Raw genomic sequence first — 13,812 nt, 5'->3', positions numbered from 1 at the left:
TGGTCGTATGTTTTCATTTAAATAGGGTTTATTTGTATTCTAGGAGTTACACCCAGCAGAGTGTGAATCATTTCACCCACTTCAGTATTCCACTTCATAGGGAGTGAGGGCTCACGGAAGTCAGACAGGACTGACACCAATTGCTGGGCAGCAAGTGTCAAAGCGCCAGAGTCTTTGGCGCATGTATGTTTGAGTGGAAATTTGTTCAGAGAGATAGTGTCTAAGCAGAGGTTTGTTTGGTTAGAATTGATGCCCAAGGTCTACATAAACTTCACAGGGACAGACGAACATACGAACAAGAAGCAGGAGGAGGCCATTCGGCCCTCTATCCTGTTCCGCCATTTAATAAAATCATGGCAGATCTGAAGGTAACCTCAAACCTGCATCCCACCAACACGCCCCCAACCCCACCCTATCACCGCCCCCCCCCACAGCCCCTCCTCCCCCCCGCGGGATAACCTATCACCCTTGCTTACCAAGAATTTATCCACCTCTGCCTTAAAAATATTCACAGACTCTGCCTCCACCGCCTTTTCAGGAACAGAATTCCAAAGACTCAGGCCCCTCTGAGAGAAAAAAGATCGCCTCATCTGCGTTTTAAATAGGCGGCCCCTGCTTCTTGATTCTCCCACAAGAATAAACATCCTCTCCACATCCAACCAACGATCTAACTAATCCACAGAGCCAAAGTGAAGAATTGAAATGACGGGTGACCCGGATCTGAAAGCGAGGGTCATCCCGGGCCTCGGCCTCCTGCAGTGTTCGAAAGAAGTTCAACATACACTCGAGGAACAGCCCCTCATATTTCAGCTGGGCTCTTTACAGCCTTCACACCCAGACTGAGTTCAATAATTTCACACTGTAAATGCTGTCCCCATTTTGTTTTCCTTGACACTGCAGATTTAGGTTCTATCTGGTTTACACATTCTTTTTTGTTTCCCGGCGGCAATTGTTCATCAATTTGCCATTGACAGCTCCTCCAGACACACCTTCTGTTTCTTCCATTGCTCTTACAGAGAGCTGGAACAGACATGACGGTCCGAATGGCCTCATTCTGTGGTGCAATCATTCCTTGATTCTATGTGTACTTCCCCCTGAGGCCGTGCATCGCAAACTGTTTTGTTATTTCCTCTGTCCTGATTTCCACCCTCCAGAGCCCTTTCCTTTTGTTGTTTCCTCCCTGTTCGATTTCGCCGATTTAAAACTTCCTACAGTCCTAACTTTCCTGGTTTTGGTGAAAGGACAAGGGGCTGAAAGATGCTGCCTGACGTGTTGAGTCTTCTCAGCATTTTCGGTTTTCACTGCAGATGTCTGATGGGTTTTGAATGCCGTTGAAAGTATGGTTTCGTTGATTTATTGGCCTTCCGTCGGCTCGTTGGTCTAGGGGTGTGATTTTCGCTTTGGGTGTTTCAATCGGGAATATGCGAGAGATCCCGCGTTCCAATCCCGGACGTAGACCTTTGATGTTGTTTCCTGGCGGGTTGCGTTTTCTTCATTTGTTTGCGGTTCAGATGGCGGGATTGGTTTTTACGGGGTTTGCTTTTAAGAACCTGAGCAAACGCTGCAAGGAAACGATCAGCTCAACCCACGGGCAAAAATAAATAAGATACATTTTCAAAAGGTCTGCCCATGTAAATTGGCCCTCACTTTATTCCTATTCATCAGTTCAGGTGACCCCATGCTGGCGGGTTCAGGCAGCTGGCTGTGTGTCTCCAATTGTAATCCTGTCTGAGACAATAGGAGGACTGACAGAGCTGGAAACCCACAGCTTCCTTCTCATTTGGCCAGAGTTTATTTGTATTCTAGGAGTTACACTTAGCAGAGTGTGAGTCATTTCACCCAATTCAGCATTCCATTTGATAGGGAATTAAGGCTCAGGGAAGTCAGACATGCCTGAATCCAATTGCTATGCAGCGCGTATCAAAGTTCCAGAGACTTTGGTGAATTTATGTTGGAGTGTAAATTTGGTAAGAGAGATGGTGTCTGAGCAGGAGTTTCGGATAGAATTGATGCCCAAGATCTATGTTAACTTCATAGGGACGTGAAACAACTAATCCACGGAGTCAAAGTGGAGAATTGAAATGACTGGTGACCTGGATGTTAATGCTAACCTCCGGGTCCTCAGCCTCCTGTTGAGTTCGAAAGAAACTCAACTTGCACCCGGGGAACAGAATCTCTTCATTTACACTTTTCTTTCATTTTCGGGCGGCAGTTGTTCATCAATCTGCCATTGACAGTCCCTCCAGGCATATCTTTTGTTCCTTTGTTTTTTCCATTGCTCTTACAGAGGGCTGGCACAGGCCCGACGGTCCGAATCGCCTCATTCTGTGATGTAATCATTCTATCAGTCTGTGATTACCTCACTCTGAGACCATGCACCCAAACTCTTTTCTCATTTAATCTCTCCGGACTTCCACCCAATCAGAGCGCTTTCCTCCCACCTCCTTTTCACTTGTTTCAAACTTCCTACATTTCTAACCTTTCCCGGTTTTAATGAAAGGCTCTGGAGGTGATAGATGAGCTTTGTTTCCCTGTCCACAAATGCTGCCTCACGTGCTGAGTTTTTCAAGTTGTTTCCTATCCTGCCGCGGGTGTCTTACAAAACTGTCCTGATGAGTGCAAAATGAAAAACTTCGACATCTCTTTTTTTCAGCAATACTCAAGTTCTGTACTAATCAATTGACTATTTGGAAACCTGAGGCAGGGATGAGGGGCTTTTATGTGAACAGACGGTAGAAACTGCGTTTCTTTACTTGATACCAAAGACGTTAACAGAAATATTTAGTTAAGTTGCTCAAAATTATCAGTGGTTTGATAGAATAGGTCACCAATAGCCGGCTCCACAGGAAGAGAATTGGAAAATACAAGCACCCAGAATAAGAGTAAAAAACATAGAGAAAGATTCACTTCATTTATGACCCGGGCGATTTTTTAAAAATCTGGAATGCACTGTCGAAAACGGTGGAGGAGAAAGATGAAATAGCAATTTTTAAAAGGAAGTTGTTATAACTGGAAATGGGGAAATACGGATTATGTGGGAATACGGGAGCCGAAAGACTAATCGGATAGCTACTTCAAGGAGGCATAGGCTCTTGATAGGCCGAATGGCCTCATTCTGTGCTCTATGATTCCATGATTCCGGTCTTATCATGGCGCCTCCCACTTTATTTGTTCTCAGTCGCTTGAACGGTGAGCAGAACAGGATGGACATCGACTTCTGAAAATGTAACCATTGCTATTTCAACTCCATAGTTCATAATTTGAACTCCGATACTTTCTATTACTCTAACCCAGACAGTAAATAACTTATAATAATTGTCTTCCCGTCCGTTGAGTCTGTACTAATTAGCCGGTGTGTTTTTCATGGATCATATTTACTCTGATTTTTGAAATATTCTACATTTACATTTTAGGAACTCGTGCTGTTGATTAATTGTTCCAGGCTTAGTCTGAATTAACTGTTCTCTAAGGACAGAGCACAACACTGGGCTGTAGTTACTTGATAACATAAACTGCCCAACACTTTTCTGCCACATCCTCCATTCCGGGGAATCTCCGATATATTTACTGAGCAGCTGTTTTGCACAACGAGAACGAAACGGTCCATTTAAATGTCGCTGGTGTCCTTGTCTCCCCGACACCGCCGTGTATTCCTGTGTCATGGAGTCCACACCACTGCAGAGATGTAGCGGACACAGTCCTAAAACTCACACTGAGAGTTCCAGTTGCTGACCACCAGCGGGCGCTCTCACACTGCTAATCGGAAGCGATAATTTAGTCAAAGATTCGCAGGGACCTGCCCAAAAGATCATAAAACAAAACATTTAACAAGAACAAACAAGGGGTAATTTGGGATTAAATTAGTTGATTGCAACTCGCATTTGCACTAAAAATGATCAGCGTTGGTTTACTTGCGGAGCAAGAATATATGTTTGTCCTTTGATGCTCTTTCCGTCCCTGCCTTTGATATTGAGCAGCGCTGTCCCCATCTCCCCTGTAACCTTCCCACAGTCTTTGACCTCGGCCTGATCAGAGTGTGCTTCTGAGTCAGGGACAGCTCATGAACAATGGACAGATGTCATAAGCCCCAAACACAGAGTCCTCCATTGCCCCCTGCTTCAGGATGTCTCCTTAATGTTGGAATATTTTATGTCTCCATTAACAACCCTGAGCTCGCTGGCGATAATAAGCAAACAAGGATTTACTTCCCTAACCAGGTCTGGTCTCTAAAAGAGCAACGACTGCCCTTCCAATACTGTATCACAGCTTGGGGTGTTTCCACTTACTCACAGTCAGCTCAGCACGCCACTGCGATCACCAGGAAATGAACAGCTTCCTGAGACACGACAACAGATTTTCGAGGATTAAAATTCGTGTCAACAAACATGATTTTGTGCTGATAAAAACAAAAAAACTGCGGATGCTGGAAATCCAAAACAAAAACAGAATTACCTGGAAAAACTCAGCAGGTCTGGCAGCATCGGCGGAGAAGAAAAGAGTTGACGTTTCGAGTCCTCATGACCCTTCGACAGAACTTGAGTTCGAGTCCAGGAAAGAGCTGAAATATAAGCTGGTTTAAGGTGTGTGTGTGGGGGGCGGAGAGATAGGCCCATCTCCCGCGCATCCGCCCTCACTCCTTCTCCTCCCTCCCAGAAACATGATAGGGTCCCCCTTGTCCTCACTTATCACCCCACCAGCCTCCGCATTCAAAGGATCATCCTCCGCCATTTCCGCCAACTCCAGCATGATGCCACTACCAAACACATCTTCCCTTCACCCCCCTTATCGGCATTCCGTAGGGATCGCTCCCTCCGGGACACCCTGGTCCACTCCTCCATCACCCCCTACTCCTCAACCCCCTCCTATGGCACAACCCCTTGCCCACGCAAAAGATGCAACACCTGCCCCTTCACTTCCTCTCTCCTCACCGTCCAAGGACCCAAACACTCCTTTCAAGTGAAGCAGCATTTCACTTGCATTTCCCCCAACTTAGTCTACTGCATTCGTTGCTCCCAATGTGGTCTCCTCTACATTGGAGAGACCAAACGTAAACTGGGCGACCGCTTTGCAGAACACCTGCGGTCTGTCCGCAAGAATGACCCAAACCTCCCTGTCGCTTGCCATTTTAACACTCCACCCTGCTCTCTTGCCCACATGTCTGTCCTTGGCTTGCTGCATTGTTCCAGTGAAGCCCAACGCAAACTGGAGGAACAACACCTCATCTTCCGACTAGGGACTTTACAGCCTTCCGGACTGAATATTGAATTCAACAACTTTAGGTCGTGAGTCCCCTCCCCCATCCCCACCCCCTTTCTGTTTCCCCCTTCTCTTTTTTTTCCCAATAAATTATAAAGATTTTCCTTTTCCCACCTATTTCCATTATATAAAATAAAAAAAAAACCCACTAGAGCTATACCTTGAGTGCCCTACCATCCATTCTTAATTAGCACATTCGTTTAGATAATATCACCAACTTTATCTTTAACACCTATGTGTTCTATTGTACTATTGTTGTTGACATCTTTTGATATTCTGCTTCTATCACTGCTTGTTTGTCGCTACAACCACACCAACCCCCTCCACCTCTCTGTCTCTCTATCTCTCCGCCCCCCACACACACACCTTAAACCAGCTTATATTTCAGCTCTTTCCTGGACTCGAACTCAAGTTCTGTCGAAGGGTCATGAGGACTCGAAACGTCAACTCTTTTCTTCTCCGCCGATGCTGCCAGACCTGCTGAGTTTTTCCAGGTAATTCTGTTTTTGTTTTGGATTTCCAGCATCCGCAGTTTTTTTGTTTTTATCTCTGTGTTTAATTGACTGCCACTGCTCTTCAAGAAATGCCTACCTCCTTGAAGAAGTTCTGTTCCTCTCTGCGACAAGATTTCCGGATTTCTCTGTTGCCTTGTTCACCTTCATTGCTTTCCATTTCTCTCCTAGTGTTTGACAAGGTGTTTACTAAAACCCGCTTTCACAGCCATATCTCCTTTCTCAGTGACTGTCTCCGTCTCCGACTTACCCCACATGGATTTCAACTGAAATTCCACCCCTCATGTTTCGAACCCACCCAGGATTACAGGTATCTCCGGGACATAAAACGTTTCTCGGACTGTTGTTCCCGTCACATTCTGAAATCCACTCTCAGTGCCATGCGCCGCCATATGAACACACTCGACCTCTCCCTCCAGCAGCACCGCCGTACCCTTTTTCAAAGCTGCGCGTGCCCCCAGTTTCATTTTATCCTTCGGCTCATCCGACGCCTCAACAAGAAACTTTTTCTCTTTCTCTCAAGTGCTAAGGAACGCAAGCTCCAACAACTCATCGACACCAACACCCATCTAGGACCCTCCACCCCTGCCTGTCCCTCCGTCCCCACCCCATCTTCCAATCCCAACCCCAGCCGTGTATTCACTATACCCCCTGACCTTCCCCTCTCCGATGCTGAACGTTCAGTGCTCAGCAAAGGACTTAGTTTCATACCCTTACGCCCTCAAATCAATGAATTTCGGGCTCGGCATGATACTGAACTCTTCTTCCGCCGTCTTCGTCTCCGGGCTCACTTCTTTGGGCAGGAGTCCTCTCCCAGTTCAACGGATCCTTTTACCCATCTTCAATATTCTCCCTCCACCTGGACCCCTCCCTCTGGATTCTTACCTTCTCTCGATCTTTTCATTGAGAACTGTCGGCGCGACATTAGTCGTCTCAATTTCTCTGCTCCTCTCACCCATTCTAACCTGTCTCTCTCTGAACTTACTGCACTCCATTCTCTCAGGTCCAACCCTGACATTGTCATCAAACCCGCTGACAAGGGTGGTGCTGTTGTTGTCTGGCGCACTGACCTCTACCACGCGGAGGCTGAGCGTCAACTCGCAGACACTTCCTCCTACCTCTCCCTGGACCATGACCCCACCACTGAACATCAAGCCATTGTTTCCAGGACTGTCACTGACCTCATCTCCTCTGGGGATCTCCCTCCCACAGCTTCCAACCTGATAGTTGCCCAACCTCGGACGGCCCGCTTCTATCTCCTACCCAAAATCCACAAACAGAACTGCCCCGGTAGACCGATCGTCTCAGCTTGCTCCTGCCCCACAGAACTCATTTCTCGTTATCTTGACTCCCTTCTCTCTCCCCTTGTCCAGTCCCTTCCCACCTACATCCGTGATTCCTCTGACACCTTACGTCACATCAACAATTTCCAGTTCCCTGGCCCCTACCGCTTCCTCTTCACCATGGACGTCCAATCCCTCTACACCTCCATCCCCCACCAGGATGGTCTGAGGGCCCTTAGCTTCTTCCTCGAACAGAGGCCCGAACAATCCCCATCCACCACTACTCTCCTCCGTCTGGCTGAACTTGTTCTCACGCTGAACAATTTCTCCTTCAACTCCTCTCACTTCCTCCAAATAAAAGGTGTGGCTATGGGTACCCGCATGGGCCCCAGCTATGCCTGTCTCTTTATGGGGTATGTGGAACATTCCTTGTTGCAGTCCTACTCCGGCCCCCTTCCACAACTCTTTCTCCGGTACATCGATGATTATTTCGGTGCTGCTTCATGCTCTCGTCAGGACCTGGAAAAATTTATTAATTTTGCTTCCAATCTCCACCCCTCCATCATTTTCACGTGGTCCATCTCTGACACTTCCCTTCCCTTCCTTGACCTCTCTGTCTCAATCTCTGGTGGTAGACTGTCCACCAATATCCATTACAAACCCACCGACACCCACAGCTATCTCGACTACAGCTCCTCACACCCCACTTCCTGTAAGGACTCCATTCCATTCTCTCAGTTCCTTCGCCTCCGTCGCATCTGTTCCGATGATGCTACATTCAAAAACAGTTCCTCTGACATGTCCTCCTTCTTCCTTAACCGAGGTTTTCCACCCACGGTCGTTGACAGGGCCCTCAACCGTGTCCGGCCCATCTCCCGCGCATCCGCCCTCACTCCTTCTCCTCCCTCCCAGAAACATGATAGGGTCCCCCTTGTCCTCACTTATCACCCCACCAGCCTCCGCATTCAAAGGATCATCCTCCGCCATTTCCGCCAACTCCAGCATGATGCCACTACCAAACACATCTTCCCTTCACCCCCCTTATCGGCATTCCGTAGGGATCGCTCCCTCCGGGACACCCTGGTCCACTCCTCCATCACCCCCTACTCCTCAACCCCCTCCTATGGCACAACCCCTTGCCCACGCAAAAGATGCAACACCTGCCCCTTCACTTCCTCTCTCCTCACCGTCCAAGGACCCAAACACTCCTTTCAAGTGAAGCAGCATTTCACTTGCATTTCCCCCAACTTAGTCTACTGCATTCGTTGCTCCCAATGTGGTCTCCTCTACATTGGAGAGACCAAACGTAAACTGGGCGACCGCTTTGCAGAACACATGCGGTCTGTCCGCAAGAATGACCCAAACCTCCCTGTCGCTTGCCATTTTAACACTCCACCCTGCTCTCTTGCCCACATGTCTGTCCTTGGCTTGCTGCATTGTTCCAGTGAAGCCCAACGCAAACTGGAGGAACAACACCTCATCTTCCGACTAGGGACTTTACAGCCTTCCGGACTGAATATTGAATTCAACAACTTTAGGTCGTGAGTCCCCTCCCCCATCCCCACCCCCTTTCTGTTTCCCCCTTCTCTTTTTTTTCCCAATAAATTATAAAGATTTTCCTTTTCCCACCTATTTCCATTATATAAAATAAAAAAAAACCCACTAGAGCTATACCTTGAGTGCCCTACCATCCATTCTTAATTAGCACATTCGTTTAGATAATATCACCAACTTTATCTTTAACACCTATGTGTTCTATTGTACTATTGTTGTTGACATCTTTTGATATTCTGCTTCTATCACTGCTTGTTTGTCGCTACAACCACACCAACCCCCTCCACCTCTCTGTCTCTCTATCTCTCCGCCCCCCACACACACACCTTAAACCAGCTTATATTTCAGCTCTTTCCTGGACTCGAACTCAAGTTCTGTCGAAGGGTCATGAGGACTCGAAACGTCAACTCTTTTCTTCTCCGCCGATGCTGCCAGACCTGCTGAGTTTTTCCAGGTAATTCTGTTTTTGTTTTGGATTTCCAGCATCCGCAGTTTTTTTGTTTTTATCTCTGTGTTTAATTGACTGCCACTGCTCTTCAAGAAATGCCTACCTCCTTGAAGAAGTTCTGTTCCTCTCTGCGACAAGATTTCCGGATTTCTCTGTTGCCTTGTTCACCTTCATTGCTTTCCATTTCTCTCCTAGTGTTTGACAAGGTGTTTACTAAAACCCGCTTTCACAGCCATATCTCCTTTCTCAGTGACTGTCTCCGTCTCCGACTTACCCCACATGGATTTCAACTGAAATTCCACCCCTCATGTTTCGAACCCACCCAGGATTACAGGTATCTCCGGGACATAAAACGTTTCTCGGACTGTTGTTCCCGTCACATTCTGAAATCCACTCTCAGTGCCATGCGCCGCCATATGAACACACTCGACCTCTCCCTCCAGCAGCACCGCCGTACCCTTTTTCAAAGCTGCGCGTGCCCCCAGTTTCATTTTATCCTTCGGCTCATCCGACGCCTCAACAAGAAACTTTTTCTCTTTCTCTCAAGTGCTAAGGAACGCAAGCTCCAACAACTCATCGACACCAACACCCATCTAGGACCCTCCACCCCTGCCTGTCCCTCCGTCCCCACCCCATCTTCCAATCCCAACCCCAGCCGTGTATTCACTATACCCCCTGACCTTCCCCTCTCCGATGCTGAACGTTCAGTGCTCAGCAAAGGACTTAGTTTCATACCCTTACGCCCTCACCTCAATGAATTTCGGGCTCGGCATGATACTGAACTCTTCTTCCGCCGTCTTCGTCTCCGGGCTCACTTCTTTGGGCAGGAGTCCTCTCCCAGTTCAACGGATCCTTTTACCCATCTTCAATATTCTCCCTCCACCTGGACCCCTCCCTCTGGATTCTTACCTTCTCTCGATCTTTTCATTGAGAACTGTCAGGCGCGACATTAGTCGTCTCAATTTCTCTGCTCCTCTCACCCATTCTAACCTGTCTCTCTCTGAACTTACTGCACTCCATTCTCTCAGGTCCAACCCTGACATTGTCATCAAACCCGCTGACAAGGGTGGTGCTGTTGTTGTCTGGCGCACTGACCTCTACCACGCGGAGGCTGAGCGTCAACTCGCAGACACTTCCTCCTACCTCTCCCTGGACCATGACCCCACCACTGAACATCAAGCCATTGTTTCCAGGACTGTCACTGACCTCATCTCCTCTGGGGATCTCCCTCCCACAGCTTCCAACCTGATAGTTGCCCAACCTCGGACGGCCCGCTTCTATCTCCTACCCAAAATCCACAAACAGAACTGCCCCGGTAGACCGATCGTCTCAGCTTGCTCCTGCCCCACAGAACTCATTTCTCGTTATCTTGACTCCCTTCTCTCTCCCCTTGTCCAGTCCCTTCCCACCTACATCCGTGATTCCTCTGACACCTTACGTCACATCAACAATTTCCAGTTCCCTGGCCCCTACCGCTTCCTCTTCACCATGGACGTCCAATCCCTCTACACCTCCATCCCCCACCAGGATGGTCTGAGGGCCCTTAGCTTCTTCCTCGAACAGAGGCCCGAACAATCCCCATCCACCACTACTCTCCTCCGTCTGGCTGAACTTGTTCTCACGCTGAACAATTTCTCCTTCAACTCCTCTCACTTCCTCCAAATAAAAGGTGTGGCTATGGGTACCCGCATGGGCCCCAGCTATGCCTGTCTCTTTATGGGGTATGTGGAACATTCCTTGTTGCAGTCCTACTCCGGCCCCCTTCCACAACTCTTTCTCCGGTACATCGATGATTATTTCGGTGCTGCTTCATGCTCTCGTCAGGACCTGGAAAAATTTATTAATTTTGCTTCCAATCTCCACCCCTCCATCATTTTCACGTGGTCCATCTCTGACACTTCCCTTCCCTTCCTTGACCTCTCTGTCTCAATCTCTGGTGATAGACTGTCCACCAATATCCATTACAAACCCACCGACACCCACAGCTATCTCGACTACAGCTCCTCACACCCCACTTCCTGTAAGGACTCCATCCCATTCTCTCAGTTCCTTCGCCTCCGTCGCATCTGTTCCGATGATGCTACATTCAAAAACAGTTCCTCTGACATGTCCTCCTTCTTCCTTAACCGAGGTTTTCCACCCACGGTCGTTGACAGGGCCCTCAACCGTGTCCGGCCCATCTCCCGCGCATCCGCCCTCACTCCTTCTCCTCCCTCCCAGAAACATGATAGGGTCCCCCTTGTCCTCACTTATCACCCCACCAGCCTCCGCATTCAAAGGATCATCCTCCGCCATTTCCGCCAACTCCAGCATGATGCCACTACCAAACACATCTTCCCTTCACCCCCCTTATCGGCATTCCGTAGGGATCGCTCCCTCCGGGACACCCTGGTCCACTCCTCCATCACCCCCTACTCCTCAACCCCCTCCTATGGCACAACCCCTTGCCCACGCAAAAGATGCAACACCTGCCCCTTCACTTCCTCTCTCCTCACCGTCCAAGGACCCAAACACTCCTTTCAAGTGAAGCAGCATTTCACTTGCATTTCCCCCAACTTAGTCTACTGCATTCGTTGCTCCCAATGTGATCTCCTCTACATTGGAGAGACCAAACGTAAACTGGGCGACCGCTTTGCAGAACACCTGCGGTCTGTCCGCAAGAATGACCCAAACCTCCCTGTCGCTTGCCATTTTAACACTCCACCCTGCTCTCTTGCCCACATGTCTGTCCTTGGCTTGCTGCATTGTTCCAGTGAAGCCCAACGCAAACTGGAGGAACAACACCTCATCTTCCGACTAGGGACTTTACAGCCTTCCGGACTGAATATTGAATTCAACAACTTTAGGTCGTGAGTCCCCTCCCCCATCCCCACCCCCTTTCTGTTTCCCCCTTCTCTTTTTTTTCCCAATAAATTATAAAGATTTTCCTTTTCCCACCTATTTCCATTATATAAAATAAAAAAAAAACCCACTAGAGCTATACCTTGAGTGCCCTACCATCCATTCTTAATTAACACATTCGTTTAGATAATATCACCAACTTTATCTTTAACACCTATGTGTTCTATTGTACTATTGTTGTTGACATCTTTTGATATTCTGCTTCTATCACTGCTTGTTTGTCGCTTCAACCACACCAACCCCCTCCACCTCTCTGTCTCTCTATCTCTCCGCCCCCCACACACACACCTTAAACCAGCTTATATTTCAGCTCTTTCCTGGACTCGAACTCAAGTTCTGTCGAAGGGTCATGAGGACTCGAAACGTCAACTCTTTTCTTCTCCGCCGATGCTGCCAGACCTGCTGAGTTTTTCCAGGTAATTCTGTTTTTGTTTTGGATTTCCAGCATCCGCAGTTTTTTTGTTTTTATCTCTGTGTTTAATTGACTGCCACTGCTCTTCAAGAAATGCCTACCTCCTTGAAGAAGTTCTGTTCCTCTCTGCGACAAGATTTCCGGATTTCTCTGTTGCCTTGTTCACCTTCATTGCTTTCCATTTCTCTCCTAGTGTTTGACAAGGTGTTTACTAAAACCCGCTTTCACAGCCATATCTCCTTTCTCAGTGACTGTCTCCGTCTCCGACTTACCCCACATGGATTTCAACTGAAATTCCACCCCTCATGTTTCGAACCCACCCAGGATTACAGGTATCTCCGGGACATAAAACGTTTCTCGGACTGCTGTTCCCGTCACATTCTGAAATCCACTCTCAGTGCCATGCGCCGCCATATGAACACACTCGACCTCTCCCTCCAGCAGCACCGCCGTACCCTTTTTCAAAGCTGCGCGTGCCCCCAGTTTCATTTTATCCTTCGGCTCATCCGACGCCTCAACAAGAAACTTTTTCTCTTTCTCTCAAGTGCTAAGGAACGCAAGCTCCAACAACTCATCGACACCAACACCCATCTAGGACCCTCCACCCCTGCCTGTCCCTCCGTCCCCACCCCATCTTCCAATCCCAACCCCAGCCGTGTATTCACTATACCCCCTGACCTTCCCCTCTCCGATGCTGAACGTTCAGTGCTCAGCAAAGGACTTAGTTTCATACCCTTACGCCCTCACCTCAATGAATTTCGGGCTCGGCATGATACTGAACTCTTCTTCCGCCGTCTTCGTCTCCGGGCTCACTTCTTTGGGCAGGAGTCCTCTCCCAGTTCAACGGATCCTTTTACCCATCTTCAATATTCTCCCTCCACCTGGACCCCTCCCTCTGGATTCTTACCTTCTCTCGATCTTTTCATTGAGAACTGTCGGCGCGACATTAGTCGTCTCAATTTCTCTGCTCCTCTCACCCATTCTAACCTGTCTCTCTCTGAACTTACTGCACTCCATTCTCTCAGGTCCAACCCTGACATTGTCATCAAACCCGCTGACAAGGGTGGTGCTGTTGTTGTCTGGCGCACTGACCTCTACCACGCGGAGGCTGAGCGTCAACTCGCAGACACTTCCTCCTACCTCTCCCTGGACCATGACCCCACCACTGAACATCAAGCCATTGTTTCCAGGACTGTCACTGACCTCATCTCCTCTGGGGATCTCCCTCCCACAGCTTCCAACCTGATAGTTGCCCAACCTCGGACGGCCCGCTTCTATCTCCTACCCAAAATCCACAAACAGAACTGCCCCGGTAGACCGATCGTCTCAGCTTGCTCCTGCCCCACAGAACTCATTTCTCGTTATCTTGACTCCCTTCTCTCTCCCCTTGTCCAGTCCCTTCCCACCTACATCCGTGATTCCTCTGACACCTTACGTCACATCAAC

Source organism: Carcharodon carcharias, chromosome 27 (assembly GCF_017639515.1).
Source record: "Carcharodon carcharias isolate sCarCar2 chromosome 27, sCarCar2.pri, whole genome shotgun sequence".
NCBI lineage: Eukaryota > Metazoa > Chordata > Chondrichthyes > Lamniformes > Lamnidae > Carcharodon > Carcharodon carcharias.
Note: the sequence above shows the minus strand (reverse complement) of the source record.